This window comes from Dreissena polymorpha, chromosome 4 (assembly GCF_020536995.1).
Source record: "Dreissena polymorpha isolate Duluth1 chromosome 4, UMN_Dpol_1.0, whole genome shotgun sequence".
Lineage (NCBI taxonomy): Eukaryota > Metazoa > Mollusca > Bivalvia > Myida > Dreissenidae > Dreissena > Dreissena polymorpha.
Window position 1 is genome coordinate 58379642 of NC_068358.1, and position 18057 is coordinate 58397698.

At 32.8% G+C, this 18057-nt stretch overlaps 1 long non-coding RNA gene across 3 annotated transcripts in view; it reads left to right on the forward strand.

Moving 5' to 3' along the window:
- The window catches only part of LOC127875935 (uncharacterized), a 94791-nt gene that overhangs the window by 68900 nt on the left and 7834 nt on the right, over positions 1–18057 (forward strand). The window contains exons 2-3 of one of the 3 annotated variants that reach the window (XR_008047518.1): positions 15017–15296; positions 15841–16104. This is a non-coding gene — a long non-coding RNA (uncharacterized LOC127875935). Of the gene's footprint in view, positions 1–14906; positions 15297–15840; positions 16105–18057 lie in introns of those variants that run through there. The other 2 variants (XR_008047516.1, XR_008047517.1) reach the window with 2 other exon arrangements.

Below are 18057 nucleotides of genomic sequence, written 5' to 3' on the forward strand. Positions count from 1 at the left end.
TCCATGTACAATCCCGACTTTATCACGGACCCATCCGCACACAAACTGGTTGTAAGCCTCTAAAGACTTGTAAGCTTTTAAATCATCCATGGTGTATGGACTTGGTTTGAGTAATTAATAATTCACTATGTCTGGATACGTGATTCTCGGCAACACATTAACATCTTGTGTCCAACTCAATTTTTCTTCGTACGGATCAAGTCCACCGACAATCGATAATTTCCCTTCATATCGCTGTGTTTCATCATTAGTCAGTCCATCTCATCTTTGTATGAAATCGATTTCTGCAAATTTTCTTTCGATTTTGCCATCATTTACATGTTTTAACGCAACATATAACCCTCTATATTTGTTATTTGTTTATCGACAACAAAAGAACGCTTTAAAAATTTTAAGACTGCCTCCAATATGGCGGACGTGACGGTATCAGGGTAAAAATCTCCCTTTTCTGAAATCCCTCTAGTAAGATTTCAAATTAATTGACATTGATAATCCTGTTTTCATGTCAATAAATAACATTGAACTTAAAATGTACCTGCTGGTAGTGGTCCGTGTTGTATTAAATATAAAGTTAACATAACGAATCGGGTGTTGAATTAGTTATAAATAACGATTAGGGAAATACGGAGCTTTAACATCGTAAAATGTCAACATATTTTAATTCGGGATATGGCCTGGAAAACACGATGTGAGACTCGGATAAGCGCATATTCGGATAGAATACTATTGATTTAAAATACCAAAATGATAATCTCCAATCCCTTGTGGATAAATAATATACCCTCAACATATTTTGAATTGACCATGCCCAATACAACTGAGGATTCCAAAGCTATGCGGATGAAAACGGCAAGGTATTCTAAAAATACTACTGTAATGTTTTTAAATATATCCATATATATAATAAATAATAAACTGTTGTTTTGTTAGCATTAATAGTATTATATAACATTGATATGCAATTTTACTTTGTTTAATAGATTACTTTTATGACAGCTGTTAAGTAATAAAATTCGAATTTGGACACAAGTGGACAGTATCAAACCATCGACTAGATATTGTCGAAATTAATATTCTGACAGAGTTTCATCAACATTGACTCATAATTAAGGCCTCTTGAGGCTCGATTTATAATAAGTTTATTCAAGATTTGACCTATTAATCATAAGTTCTTGTCGTGATTTACCCACTTTCAAAGCCATTTCAACATTCTGAAAAATGAGTTATTAATTTGGCTTCTATCTTGGAAATAAAGAATCTGCTGATATTTAACATGGTGACCTATGTTTAGACACACGCAAAACAGATTCAAACTCGGCTTTCATATTTTTATCAACACATTTTATTTTAAGATTATTAACAAATACATATGCACTATACACATTAAAACAATAATCAAATTTAACTAGAGATGAAAAACTGTATGTAACACATCCCAATTCAATGACATCAAAAGCATAATTATAGATTAGTAATGTGTATCTACCTTTAATATAGAGATGTAAGTAAGGCTTTAAAAAATATTGAAGGTAATCCATATTGTTTTGCTACATAAATGGGGTTTTTAAACTAAAATATTATATAAAGTAATTGTATGTACATTTTCTTGTTCATTATATGCGTGTACTCTTACGGGTTAAATATGACTAGTGGTCATATAAATTAGTTCCAAAAAACGTATGTCTTTGTAGGAGATAAAATAACTTAACAGTACAAGAACAGAGATGCTCAATATAAACAGACCTTTAACGTGCACATACATAGTGTAAAATGGAATGAATGCGCCACTATTTAAATTACAGAATGTATTAAATAATTGAATCAAGTAAACACTTCGAGTATAACACAATTGCATGTAATTTTTTTAGGGTAAACTTTTCAAAATATAAAAAAAAACAAAAAAAACAATCATTTTCCAAACAAAAAGGAGTAAGTAAAAATTGTGATAAGAGATAAAAATGGCACAGAGAAACAATTGCAAGTGTATATAATTATATTGTATGACACATTGGTCCTATCTTTAATTCAGGCTATGATTCATCGAGCTTGTAAAAAAGATAATTGCCCACAATTAAAAGCTTCATTTAAGATAAAAAAATACAAATTATTGTCCAGATTTTTTCGATTTTATTTGTTTTATTTTCTGCATTGAAGCCAGAACTGTTCTGGTACCTTCGATTAAAATTGTTAAGCACAAACAGTTGGGGCTATACATTATCCCCTTGTTTGAAAATCACATTGTTGTAAACCAACGTCACCCACTGAAACACCTAGACGACACATGCAGCATATTCTAAAGCCTGAATAATGTCTAAAACAAATAATATAAACATCCCAAACTAAACAAATCCAAATTATTAATACACAATTTACTGTCATTAGATAATTGCTATTTGAATGAAGGCCTTGTTTTTTTTGTTATGCCTATTTGTTTTCCGTCACGTCGCTTAGTTATGTAAGTTTAATGTAAATATTTAATTTAACATTGTGATTTTGGTTATATGAATATAGTATCTTCATTCTTGTTCTTCTCGATGGAATGATGAACTTTGTTAGAGCTTGTTGTAGAAGTACATGGCGCAAGTAAAATCAAACGTGTCAATATGTTTGAAAATGTAAGGCTTAAGTAGAACAGTGGAACGCTTTCAAACTATTAAATTTCGATGAAAATACAATACAAACATCTTCATTTGTATAGTGTTATTCCATGTTTAAGTTTGCCGCTCTCGAACAACAAGAGTTACCAGACAATTTGGAGATATCATTGGCGATTTACCAAACAAAGTAGTTCTATTGAATCATTTTTGTCAAATATTTTAATTCTTCAACTACATTCATTCACAAATTGACAACATTGTGAAAACATGTTTAATGAATAGCAGAGCAGTAAATTTACATATTATGAATTATTTTTTTCGCGGAAGAGTACATGTATGTATAATAAAAATGGTGTATTATGCTACGAGTAGTATAAAAACAATCATTTCAGCGCCATTTTGTTAGGTGCCATTAGGTGCTCTGAGGTGCTCTGAGGTGCGGGTCAAGTCGATAGTGTTGCAGCCATTTTGTTAGGAGCGGGTCAAGTTGAGGTCAAGTCGATAGTTCAAATGTAAGGTGGTTTTCACCTGGTGCCTGTTATGCATATATTCGCTTAGGGATATGGTAATAAATTGCTGTTTATTGTTGTCGGTGTAATGAGCGTGTAATTCACCTGCGAGATATGCGTGACTTTTGGGTATTAGAAGCGATTTCATATGATTGGAGCGTAATCGATGTAGCGCTTTTTTTATGCAAACCCGATATAATTTGAATGCATTTGAAAAGCGAGCGGTATGGAACCACAGGCGCATAGAACATTTAACATGATTTGGCGCTTTTTTATGCAAACCCGTTATAATTAATTCTGAATGTATTTGAAAAGCGAGCGGTATTAAACCACAGGCGCGCAAAAGTTGTACATGATTTGGTATAATTCCTTACAATGTTCATTAACAGTCAAAGAAAGCGGTTTGATTATACCATCATTAGCGAAATCCAGAAATTATATTCATCTGTATTGTGTTACTATCAGCTCAAATATTATTAACTCAATCTGTCGTTCTATACATCTGACACATCGTTCATTAATTACCTGTGAAAACTTGTAAACAGTTAGCAACGCGTTCAGCTATTCGCGCAGCTCGATAATCATAGCGTAATGAGTGTCAGATTAGGTAGGCATTACCTTCTTGCATAATCTCTTAACGGTTTGTTACATTCTTCATTTGAGCAAATCAATTAGTTTTTAAATGATCAAGCGAAAATTAAAGATTCCGTATGTGTTGTTTTTTTTCTTTAAAGAGATAAGTAAATACAAAATAAAAAAACACCAATAAAAATAACCATAACCAATTTTAATAATTTATGATAATAATAAAAAAAATTTAACGCATATAAATCGACTTTTGAAGATTAATCAGTAGGTATTTGTATTAACTATAATTCTTCACCCAAAATAAGATATTGTGTAAATATAAAAACAACCTGGAGATGATGACCTTAGGTAAAATGTTGTATTAGCACATAATACATTATTCGTTTAATAACTATGCATCAATCAAGTAACCCCTAAGAATCAATACTCCGAACACGACAAGGGTAATATGACATTTTATCCCTCCATTTTGCATCAATTCCGAGGATGGGTCAGAGGTTTTTTTTTCAAACAAAATGTTATAATATGTTTGCACATTTTACTTTATGTAATCGACTACTATTAGTATTCAATCGTTTCGCATCTGTAATACTTTATTAATTTCAAATGATGAAAACTTATAACGAACAGCTATTTTGCTTTGAATATGCCAGTCGTTTATAGTGCGAATATATGATTTTAAAATTGTTAACTATGTGAATTAACACGTCCATTGAAATAATTTGCAACACATTTCGACCAGATGTATTTGTTACGGCAATTAATTGATCAAGCCAAGAACTACAGATTTATATCAAAATGTAGCCTTTAGCGGTGTGAAATATAAATGTGCCATATAAAGATACAATCCAGGACATTGTTTGTAGATTGTATCTTATATTTTTATGACGAAACACTTTTCGTTTCATAGCGATGTGATATGATGATAATGTATGGTATGTGAGAGGAAAGGAAAATTATCAAGTCTTTTCGGTGAATATAATACCTATTGTTTTGATTTATACCTTCCAAATAACTAGTCAGTTTATTGATAGAAAATCAACAAAGGCGTGAAATTGTAGCGCTTTTGTCGCGTGAACCCGATATCTTTCCAAATGTATTTGAAAAGCGAGAACTTATTCAGTATAGTTTTTTACAATGTTTGTTAACAGTGTTGACTAAGATAAAATCAGTTTTAAAATTGAATTGTTTGAGTCACATACGCACGTTATAAATATTATACGTAAACATAAACACAATAAAAAATGTTGTTGTGAGCACTAAAACTTATCACAAGAAAGAAGGTATCTGTTATTAAAGGTAGCGAGAAAATAACAATGTATGCAAATATCCAACGCTTTATGTGTATTTGGAAATGCCTGAATGAAAAATGTTTAATCGACAAGTTTTAATTAAAATATTCCAAAAATTATTTAAACTCATTTAAGCAAAATGATTGTTTAAAAATAATTTTACATATGAAAATAATTGTAAGAATTTGAAAGAAAAAAGTTGAAAGGAAAATATTTTTAAGGTGAATGTTTTTGAAAATAAGTTTCAGAAATTTATTTACGAGTGAATTTTTCTAGAAAAGCAATGTTTAAGGGAAATGTTTTTGAAATTAAGTTAAAGAAATAATTTTGGAATGAAAAGTTAATCAAACTATTTTTGAAAATTAGATTAAGAAATAAATTTAAAATGAAAACACTATGAAAAATATCGTTGATATAAGAAATAAATTTAAAATGAAAACACTTTGCAAAATATTTTTGATATAAGAACATATTTTTAAGGTGAATGTTTTTGAAAATAAGTTTAAGAAAATTATTTACGACTGAATTTTTTAGAAAAGCAATGTTTAAGGAAAATGTTTTTGAAAATAAGTTAAAGAAATAATTTTGGAATAAAAGTTAATCAAACTATTTTTGAAAATTAGATTGAGAAATAAATTTAAAATGAAAACACTATGCGAAATATCTTTGATATAAGAAATAAATTTAAAATGAAACACTATGAAAAATATCTTTGATATAAGAACAGAACATATTTTTAAGGTGAATGTTTTTGAAAATAAGTTTCAGAAATTTATTTACGAGTGAATTTTTTAGAAAAGCAATGTTTAAGGAAAATGTTTTTGAAAATAAGTTAAAGAAATAATTTTGGAATGAAAAGTTAATCAAACTATTTTTGAAAAATAGATTAAGAAATAAATTAAAAATGAAAACACAATGCAACATATCTTTGATATAAGAAAATGATTTGAAAAGTTATGCACATTTTTTTTAAATATAAGAAACTGTTTTTGAATTAGTTTTAGAAATAATTTTAAAATAAAAGTTAAAACAGCAGTGTTGTACAGATGTAAACAAATCACATTACTGTTTGATTACCAATTTCAATAATTTTTCTTAAACATGTAAACCAATCAACAAACTTTAATCATTACTGTCCGTATTGTTTACACGGGTTTACATATGAACGACTATTACAAGAACATATTTTATATTGTCAAGTACATGGTGAACAAAAAATTGAATAACCAACGAAAGAAGATTGTTTCTTAGAATTTAAAGATTTTGAAAAGTCATTACGTGTACCTCCCGTCATTGATGCAGACTTTGAAACTTTAAACAAACCCGTAGACACAACATCACAGTTAGGTTCTACTATTCAAACACAACTCTTAGAACCTTGTTCATTTGGTTATAAAGTGGTATCAACCGATCCCAACTTTTCAAAAGACACTGTCTTGTAAAGAGGTGTTGATGCACCTTAAAAGCTAATTGAATGTCTAATGAGAGAAGCTCAAACAATAGAAGAACAATTAAACAATATAAAACCATTAAATTTGACCTCGAGCGAGGAAAACACGTTTCGATTGGCTAAACATTGCTCTCTATGCAAAAAATGTTTTAAATCATCAGATAAAAAAGCTAGACATCACGATCATACCACAGGCAAATTTATCTGAGCTTCACACATTAATTGTAACTTGCAATGCAAACAGGCAAATTTCATACCAGTTATTTTCCACGGTCTTAAAAAATTTGATAGTCATTTGCTTTGTCAAAGCATAAGCTCGTTCAAAGAGCATAAACTTCGATGCATTCCACAAACTATGGAAAAATATGTGAGTTTTTCTATAGGAAACAAAGATTCATCGACTATTTTGGTTTTTGGCTGTATCATTGTCATTTTGAAATGTATTAGTGTTAACAATTCGAAGAGAACGTTAATGTCATTTTTTTGAACATTCCTCGTTCTTGTCAACTTATTAGTTTATTATTGTTGATTAAATATAAACATGTATCTTTATGAAGCAGTCGGGTTCATCAATGTCGTAGGTCATAATAGAGCAAAGGTTGAGCGTACAAAAGTTGAAGTTGCGATAATGTTTCTGTAATAAATATATATTTTAACACTAAGCTAAACTCAGTCACATTTCTTTATGTCCACGTGCTGTATTTACTAGAGTTGCGACACCTTAAGTGTTTCGCGGGATGGAATGAGTGATTACGAAAATTTTGGGTAAGAAAAATGTGGGTACGAAAATTTTGGTTACGAAAAAATATGCCAAAAATAATTTGGGTACGAAATAAAAATGGGCTTGGGATCTTGAATGATCACCAAACTGGCATTTATTTTGGAAATGCTGAAATAGCCCGGGGTCTTACGTTCATGTCTTTTACAGACACATCCGTTATCTGATCCCTTTTATAGAATCGAAAGCGTTCCACTATCACTTATGGTCTAGGGTTGAAGTATTTCTGCAACAGTTCACATAGTACTTTATAGGTCTTTGTACCTGGTTTGTCTGGGGAAGTCAAATCTCTCAAAATCTGGTAAGTTCTTCCACCGACTAATGACAGAAGAGCTAGCACACTCTTTTCGTTGGCTATCTCATTAGCAGTATAATATTTCCCCAACAATTTACTGTAACAGTTCCTCGACTCCGTACTGTCATCGAAATTATCAATTTTTCCAATGAATGTCGCCATTTTTCAGTGAATGTTTCTACCAAGACATCGATTGATGACAAACAAATCAAATTTTTAAACTTGAAAATGCCGAATTGACGTTCAAAACTGTGAGCCGACACTCGCCTATCACAAATCCTCGTCGCCAATGTTAATTTAAGGGTTCGCAAGACGATTAAACTATAAGTTTATGGCTGGAATTGCCAAGACAAAAACGCAACACTATATTTCCGGTGTAACCACCCAGGCTAACAAACACACTTATGCACTAGCACCGAATCCCCGATGCCGGACAAAACATCAAGCTAAGTTGTGTAAGAACTAAATGGGTTTACAAACTTTCTCGCGTGTTAGGCCTATTGGTATATACAATTCAACGCGTTGGACAAATTCAAGAACACAATTGACACTTACCTAGTTTTCTGTCACACCTATTTGAACAACTGTACACTGCACAAAGCGCGGGCCTCAGTATTGATGATATTTAAACACAATAATTCCGTCGTTGATTATTTAAATAGTATATACACGTGAACGAAGTTTGTAGTATTACTAGTTATCAACTAAATGATTGAAACATAAAATAATAATAATCTGGCAAATGCTGCGTGCAAACCATAACATTGTAACGTCACCAGAAGATGTGTTAACGTCACGAACAGCGCTACTTCCGGCCAAGCGCGTTTTTATAGCGATTCCGCAATAAAAAATACCACTTTTTCGGGATTAAATCAAAAACTGGATTTTTCACAAATATGACTAATACGCCATCGTGTAGATTGCGTTCTGGTCCATATACATGTCAATCTTCAGCAAAAGTGTTGGGCCAGCTTTCAAGCGCCTCAAATCGCGGCTATACCCTGGAGCTTAACGAATTGATGACGTCAATATAGCACTCATTCCATATTTCAGTGCATTTGATGATGGTAACCTAAGTTCTCGCAAAGATTTTAATATACTAGACTAGTAGAGTTGCGACACCTTAAGGGTTTCGCGGGATGGAATGAGTGGACAGACCAAATCAAATTGAAAATCGATTACTAGAGTTGCGACACCTTAAGGGTTTCGCGGGATGGAATGAGTGGGGAGATGAAATAAAATTGAAAACCTATTTATTTCAGTGCATTTGATGATGGTAACCAAAGTTCTCGCAAAGATTTTAATATACATATCACATGATATTAACCATAAAACTCGCAGACATTTTTATTGTTTCGAAGCCGTTCGATTAGCTGCCTTAAAAAGTAGAACTTCATTTCCCATGACTATACTATTAAAAGCGTGAAAAGAGCAAACAACTGCAGTTTGTCGGACATCCCATCTTAAACACTATCGATTAGCATTAAGCCTTTTTCTGTGTCTACAAAATTCTGAGTATTTTATTGAAACATCATTATAGCTTTGCATAAGATAGTGTTGAATTCATTTTGCAATGCAATCAGCGCTTTGATTTTATATTATATAAATATTACATGGCTGACAGGGTGACAGTAAATTTGTCAACTTGAGGAAATACTGTCAACCGAGGCGAAGCCATTAGGTAAGCGTGACGTTTATACTAAATTAAGTTTTTTTATAACTCTTGTTAAAGCTGAAATTGAGTCACCAAACTTCGCTATAAAACGGTGTCGGTTGCAATAGATATTTCAATGTGCTACGTTAAATTATTATAATGTTTGATTATTTTGTTTATTTGTTACGCACTTTATGTTGCTCACGGCAAGCCTCGCCGTGTAAACCTTTCTTCAACTCGTCGGACAAATTCAAGTACACATGATACTTACATTGTATTTTATTTTTTCTGTGTATTTGATGATGGTAACCAAAGATATTGCAGAGATTTTAATATACATGAAACTATTTCAATTAATGCTTTTTTGAGAAGTCCGTCCCCGCTTGCCGTTTGTTATTGTTAATATCATACTATTTTTCTCCTCTACATAAAAAATTCTCAAACCGGCTTTCCGTACTTTTATTTTGCATGCAACTGATTGCGCAATTTATGACGTATGTCGTGTGACGTAATTTATTTGTCAAAACAATCAATTTTAAGTTTAATTCTCTGGATGTTTTTAACAGTCATTTATTTGCTTAAAGCATCGAACGAATGCAAAAACGTATTACGGATTGTGTGTTTATCATACTGTGATACATAATTGTAATTGTTATAAATATTGGATTATCGTCGTCATTAAGGTAAGCGTGTCGTTTATACTAAATTGAATTGCTGCTCACGTTTATTTATTGACTCAATAATTAAACCCTAAATTAATGATGTATTTGTCTCATTATAATGTAGATTAAAGATATTATCGGATAAATAGAATACCATGTTAATACCAGTGTGTACGTACATTTATCCGACACGTCTCGGAAAGCCTCGCCGTGTAAATCTTTCTTCAACTTGTCGCACACAATAACACATAGATTTATGTCATGTATATCTAAACAACCACACTCTGCACAAAAGAAATGCGAGTGTACTTCATATTGATATTCAAACACAATAATTACGTCGTTGTTTATCGATTTAACGCCTTACTGTTTATTGAATTAATAACGCGTACCTTAGTTTCTTTGTTTCGTAACAAGATGGAAGCTAGCCTAAGCGCTTTTCATGACGTGACGTCACAATGTTTATTTTCGCGCGTGTGGTTTCCCATAAAAATATTTAAACACAAAATACTCGCAAAACTTGATTTTTTTTTTCAGATATAACGCCTACGCCAACAGGTAGATCGCATTCTGGTTCATATACATGTCAAATTTCAGCAAACGTGTTGGGCCAGTTTTCAAGACCCTCAAATCGCAGTGATTTGCCTCAGCTTAACGAAACTTAGCCCCCATTATCATTCGTTCAATTGAACGTCATCAATGATGACGTCCAATACATCACTCATTCCATACTAGAGTTGCGACACCTTAAGGGTTTCGCGGGATGGAATGAGTGGGGAGATCAATTCAAATTGAAAGCCGATTATTTCGACAAAAATTTGGGTACGAAACAATTTAGGTACGAAAAAAAATTTGGGTACGAACAAATTTGGGTACGAAAAACATTTTGATACGAAAAAAAAGGGTTCGAAAAAAAAAATTGGGTACGAAAAAATTTGGGTACGAAAAACATTTCGGTAAGAAAAAAATGGGTACGAAAAAAATTGGTTACGAAAAAAATTTAGGTACGAAAAAAAATTTGGTTACAAAAACAAGTTAGAGTACGAAAAAATATAGGGAACGAAAAAAATGAAGGTACGAAAACTATTTTGGTACGAAAACATTTAACATTTGTAAAGACATAAAACAAACTAATAAGATTTTATTTCATGTTTGGGTGGTGTCCATTGTAGTATGTCAGGTTAGTGTTGTTTTGTCAAAGCATGAATCAAATTTGATGATAAACAAGAAACAATCGGAGACGGGTGATGCTCCCCAAAGGTTTTTTGGTCACAATATTGCACTATATATTCAGATAAAAGGAAACGTCTTGAGGGGCATAACTCTGGACAAAATAATACAATGGATGGTTAAGTAACTTAAAAATTTCAAAGGGCCATAACTCTCTAAATAAATCATGTAACCCGAACCCACTTATAACATGCGCATCTCCTAGAGGTAGTTAAGCTTCCCATAAAGCTTTATTGTATTCCAGTCAGTAGTTGGGGAGAAATAGCCCGGACAAGAATTGCACTACATAAATATGTACAGTTTATAGAAAATGTAAAAGGGCCATTACTCTGTGAAAAATCAACCGAACATAACCGGCTGATAATATGCACATCTCCTGTTGGTAGTGAAGCTTCCCATGCTGTTTCAGTGAATTCCCATAATAAGTTGCTGAGAAATAGCTCTGACAAGAATTGCACTATATGTTCAATGTAAAATTTCAAAGGGCCATAACCCTGTGAAAAATCATCCGACGAGAACCGGCTGATAATATGCACATGTCCTCTTGGTAGTGAAGTTTCCCATAAATTTTATTGAATGCCAGTCATTGGTTGCTGAGAAATAGCCCGGACAAGAATTGCACTTTATGTACAGTTAATGGAAAATTTCAAAGGGCCATACATTGTAACTCTGTGAAAAATCATCCGACCAGAACCGGCTGATAATATGCATGTCTCCTCTTGGTAGTGAAGCTTCCCATTATGTTTAATTGAATTCCAGTCATTAGTTGCTGAGAAACAGCCCGGACAAAAATTGTGCACGGACGGACAGACGAAGCGGCGACTATATGCTCCCCCCTTAAAAAATTTGGGGGGGAGCATAATAAAGAAGTTGTGGCAATTTAAAGGTGGTACGCAAACTTTAAAATAGATTTATCAATTATATGCTTTTTCTTAATGAAAAAAAGGCCATAATTGTTACAAAATGCTTGATACAGTTATCTGCTTGTGTTTATACATTGGGGTCATGTTGGTTAAGAAGCAAAATACATGTATGAAAGCAATATGTCAAGGGACATAGAAAATATTTGAGGTGGTATGCAAACTTTAACATAGATTTATCTATAATATGCATATTCTAAGTGAAAAAGGGCCTAATTCTGTTAAAATGCTTGATACAGTTGTCTGCTCATGTTTATAGATTTGGGTTATGTTGGTAAAGAAGTATCCAAAATATAAAAGCAATATGTCAATGGACATAGGAAATATATTTGAGGTGGTACGCACACATTCCAATGCGCGCGCCAACGCCGGGGTGAGTAGGATAGCTCCACTATATATGTTTCATATATAATAGTCGAGCTAAAAAGTAAATATACTATAAACAACAAGCTAACCTCAATCACAACTTTAATGCAATGCAGTTAAACAATAAAGTTACAATGATATGCCAGGGATTGAAACTAATTTTTTTTTATATTGTGGGCAACCATCTTTAGTATTTTGGTTGCCCAGATAAAGAATAACCAGCCCAGAAATACAACATGTATCAACATGTGAATATTATTATAATAGATAATTATATACATTTGCTGACAATACACATGTTCAATGCATGATGTATTATTATGAGCCTGAATTGAATCATGTCCGATTCCTAAATAATGAATGTTATTTAACTAGTATTGATCCATGGTGATCAATTGTTTTTCAATTTTTATTGCACTGTATTGTTTTATGCTTTAAAAAAAAAAGAAGTTTACCAACTTTTGAAAATGAGTTGCCCAGGCCAAAATCTACTTGCCCTGGGCTCACGGGAAACCACTTATTTCCATCCCTGTATACTCTTCATTTTCTGTTCTTCCATCCCATTCTCAAAATTAATTTTAAAGCACAATATTTTTAATAACATTTGTATGAATTGCTAACCATTATCACCCAAATAACAATTTTACAAAGCTGTAATCCTGTCGTAAAGATTTAGTTTACTATTATCAGTGTTCTCTTAACTTAAATACCGGCAACCAGCGATTTTGCCGGTTACATTTACTCTTGATGCCGGCTACTTTTCCCAAATATATCAAGTAAATGTCACAAATGCTTTCGTTTTACTGCATAGTTGCCGGCCATATAACTGGCTACTCAAATTTTTCTGGAAAACACTGAATTATGCATGACAAACACACAATACTTACATGTAAATAAACCTTAGATTCGTTTTTAAAATAAATTGACACTTCCAGCTTGTCGTCAGTAAAATCCAAAGATTCAAATAATTTTCCACGAGATACGTCAACAATTGTGTAATCAAATGAATGAAAAATAAAAGTAAAGAAAGCCGGATTTAACATAAGTTTCAGGTTGATAAACACAACAAGGTAAAGGTAGTCGGTGAGATATAATAATAATACAGTTAGTAAGGCCCAAACCCTTGGTACGGTAAATATACTAAATCATACCCGGGAATTTTAACACTAAATCGGTTGTTGTCGGCTATTTTGTAAAAATTAATTATGTTTACATTTATGTCAATTTTCTGTTCAATGGCATTTATATTATCAAAACTCATTGTTAAAATCAATAATGTGATTTAATTTTAAATCTTAAATTGTTTAAAGTCGCGTCATTGTATGACGTCGTCAAGTATAATATTTTCCACGACATCGCAGGTTCACTTTTTACCGTCATAGATTTTTTAAAAGAAACATTATTTGGTTTGCAAGGTCCGTTAAATGGGGAACACCATATTCGGTATTTATATTATGTTTTAACAATTAATTCATGCTGTGTAATAAATATTGTATAAGATATTTCGATATTGATTGAAAATGTTTCAAATTGTTATTTATGAAACCTCTTATTCTAATGAGTGTATGCTATTATATTATACTTTGAAAAGCATATCTGTTGTACTATAATCTTATTATTCATTTTTTATTGTTAATTTCATTTATTGTAGAGAATCGTCAATGTTACATCTAGTCGCCAATGCTTGTTGTCAGTGTTAGTCGTAAATGCTTGTGATCATTGTCGTCAATGTTAGTCGTCAATCCTTATCGTCATAATACATGAAGGAAATAAAAGCAGAAACAGAGACGTATTCTTGATTACTTGCTTATTCCTACGGCGTCCTCTCAACACTCAAACTAAAAAGCATGTTGATGCAGATTTTTTAAAAGAGAAGGTTGTTTAAGGTAAACAATATTGCATGTTTAACGACATTGGATTTTTGGCGGATATACAACTCGGATACAATCTAATATTTGCGGGTATGTTTAAGTTTATTTACCGTACCCGGGGAACATGTAAGTAAAGTTAAGAGTACCCGGGGTACATGTACCGGTAAGTAGTACCCGAGCCGAGAATGACCAATCGAGCCTTAGTAAGTGATTGATGGTGTATGGGATAACATGCACTGAGGGTGTATATTTTTCATGAACAAGTCAATTGAAGGTGTTAGAGATGCATTGATCCATAAGATTAAAAAGGGTAATTAACCACGGGCTTATTAAAATTAAAACAATGACATTACATTGTACCAGCTGTTTATTGTTGTATACTGTAAGCTTGCAATATTTTAAATAATGTAAACAACTTACCTTGTATTAAGTTGGCTCATTGTTGTCAGGTGTAGAAACTTTTTATACTTATTTCTGTTTAGTTGCACTGGCTGAACCAAAAGAATTATGTAGTCGTTTCTTAATAATCACGAAACAACCTACTAATGCATATATGCTTGCCAGTTACTGAGTTTGTGCATTTCCATTCATTATACTATCGGCCTTAGGCCAGTGATTAATCTAGGTCCGCGTCCTGCGTCTCTGACGCATCAAAATCGGAAAAAACGCACCGTAGCGAAGTATAAGCGTCCTCGAGGACGCATACAAATCCGTGTTTGTATTTCTCACGAATGCATATATTTTACGACGCCGTATGTATCACGCTGTTAAAATTCTACAAGACACATTTTCATTGGCTTACAGAGCCGCATATGCTAAAAATAACCAATCAGTGTATTCGTTCTAAATTTGCTTCGTCGAGATTAATTTTAAAGAGCCCGGATGATAATATTCGTTCGGCTGCATTAAGAAAAAATGCCACCAAAGAAAGTGTTAAAGCTTGACACAAAGCAGCAAACTCTTGTTAATTTTTGGCGGCCCGATACTGGCGGACATGATGACTCGCTCGATTTATCCGCGAGTGTTAACGAAGAGAAGGAACAACCAAGCGCAAGCGTCCGAGATGTAAGCCAGCCAAAGAAACGTGAGTTTTTGACCAAATGGCTTTCAATGTACTCTTGGCTTAGATTTGTTGAAAGAACAGACACGCATGACAACTTTATGTATTGTTCTATTTGCGACGAGAACAACGCTAAAAATAGCATGGTTCAACAAATGCACAATAGAAACTACCAGAATACAACTTTGGTACGACATGCAGGTCACCCAGACCATGTAAATGCTGTACGTGTTGTACCCCAAATGAAACAAAGCCTGGCTGTAGCTTTGCAAAAGGGCTCATCTGATAAAGATAAAGCTATTGAAGTCATGTTCAAGACACTTGAATGGATGATCAAGGAGGATTTGCCTTTGTCAAAATTCCAATCTCTTGTTCAGTTGCTTCATGATTTCAATGTAAAGGACTTAGAAATTTTATCCCAAAAATAAAATTAACTACCAGTCACCAGAATCAGTCTATGATTTTCTAGATTGCTTGGCAGAAGATGCTTGGAATAAAGTTACAGATACATTGAAGAAATCGGAATTTGTAACAGTGTTGACTGATGAAACTTTCATTTTTTCTTCAGCCCCCAGGGAAAACACGCAAGGACTCATGAATAAAGTTTGGGACTCATTGAATTTCTATGGGACTCATTGTTTTCAAATATGTGAGTCCTGGGACTCATTGAAGCAAACTTCTAGATTAATCACTGGGCCTTGGCAAACAGCGTAGACTCAGATTAGACGCCGCATGATGTCTGCTATTTGGTACGCTGAAGATTTCCATATCCACGGGTGTTTTTATATCAAATGTTATGGTTTTTCAATAGATCGTATACTTATCTACAAAACAGCGAATTAGCCTTCACTTTACATCATTTTTAATTATGTAATTTTGTTAATACTTTCTCGCGTTCTTTTCGAACCTGTATTGGCAGTCATTGACGCCGTCTGCTATTTCGGACGCTGAAGATTTCCATATCCACTGGTGTTTTTTTATGGCAAATTTTATTGATTTGCATTGGATCGTATACTTATCTTCAAATTAGCTAACTAGCGTTCACTTTACATCACTTCGGATGATCTTATTTTGTAAATAATTTTTAAGTGTTCATTCCTACGTTGCTATGTCGTCAGCCATTTTGACGGTTGGTTTGTTTACTTTCGGTTTCCACTACAAACGAAATTAATTGATTTGCTGCTCGCGTTTATTTATTGATTAAATAATAAATTATTAAACCCTAATAATGTAATTGTCTCAATATCATTTATATTCAAGATATTATCGGATAAATAGAATACCATTCTAATAACAGTGTGTACTTACATTTATCTCGGAAAGCCTAGCCGTGTAAACCTTTCCTCAACTCGTCGCACACAATACGTTGAATAACACATAGATTTATGTCATGTTCATTAAAAAAACACAATGTGCACAAAAGACATGCATGTGAACTACCGTTTGATATTCAAACACAATCATTACGTCTTTGTTTATCGATTAAACGCCTAACTGAATTAATAACGCGTAACTTAGTTTCTTTGTTTATTAACAAGATGGAAGCTAGCCTAAGCGCTTTTCATGACGTCATACGCGCGTGGCCTTTCCCATAAAAATATTTCAACACAAAATACTCGAAAACTTGATTTTCCCCAGGTATAACGCCTACGCCAACAGGTAGATCGCATTCTTCTCCATATACATGTCAAATTTCAGCAAAAGTTAGCGACCAGTTTTCAAGCGCCTCAAATCGCAGTGATTCTCGCCAGCTTAATGAAACTTAGCCCCCTTTATCATTCGTTCGATTGAACGTCATCAATGATGACGTCCAATACATCACTCATTCCATATTTCTAAAAAAAAATTGATACGAAAAAATATGTGGTTACGAAAAAATAAAAACAAATGGGTACGAAAAAAAATTTGAGTACGAAAAAAGGGTACAAACAAATAAGGGTACGAAAAACTATTTGGGTACGAAAAAAAAAAGTACGAATAAAAAATTAGGTACGAAAAAATGTGGGTACGAAAAATATTTGAGTACGAATAAATGGGTATGAAAAAAAAATTGGGTACGAACAAATTTGTTTCTCTGAAAACAGCTGTGCTAAGAAATGAAAGTACTTTATGGAACATTAATGATTAATTTATATGCCTAATGCTAGTTTCGAAGTAAAATATTCATCTCGATGATTATGAAGATTAGAAAAACAAAGTGACTCCTGTGGTATAAACATGTTTTTTGTATATTTAATATATTAACAATTTTTTAGCTCAGATTACCCTGTTTCAAACTTGGCCGATATTTATTTGATACACATGTTCTGAACAAATTGCATGAAGATTTGCGAATAAATGTGTTAATAAGTGCCTTAACAAGGTTTCACTACATCCGTATAAGAAAAATTCCCCCCCAACTGGCAGCCATGTTTTTCAAGGAACCGAAACAGTATTTGAAATGCAGCCAAGATATCATTAGAACAAAGGACATGACCAGGTTTCTTAAAGGACGGACATTAAATGTGTTTTCTAGAGTGGTAAACAGATTTTACTATAGCCAATAAGGAAAACTGCCCTGCCCCTGACGGCCATGGTTTTAAGAAGACGGAACTATTTTTGAACTCGACCCTGATATCAGAATATACGAGAGAATCACAATATAAGCTTTAATTAATAAAACTATAAATAAATGTGGGTCACAAATCATTTTTGTTTCAAAAAGCATTATAATTAAATGTGGCACAATATTTGAATTATTAAAATATTGATTGCAAATGAAACGGTGCTGTACATTAAGATTGTT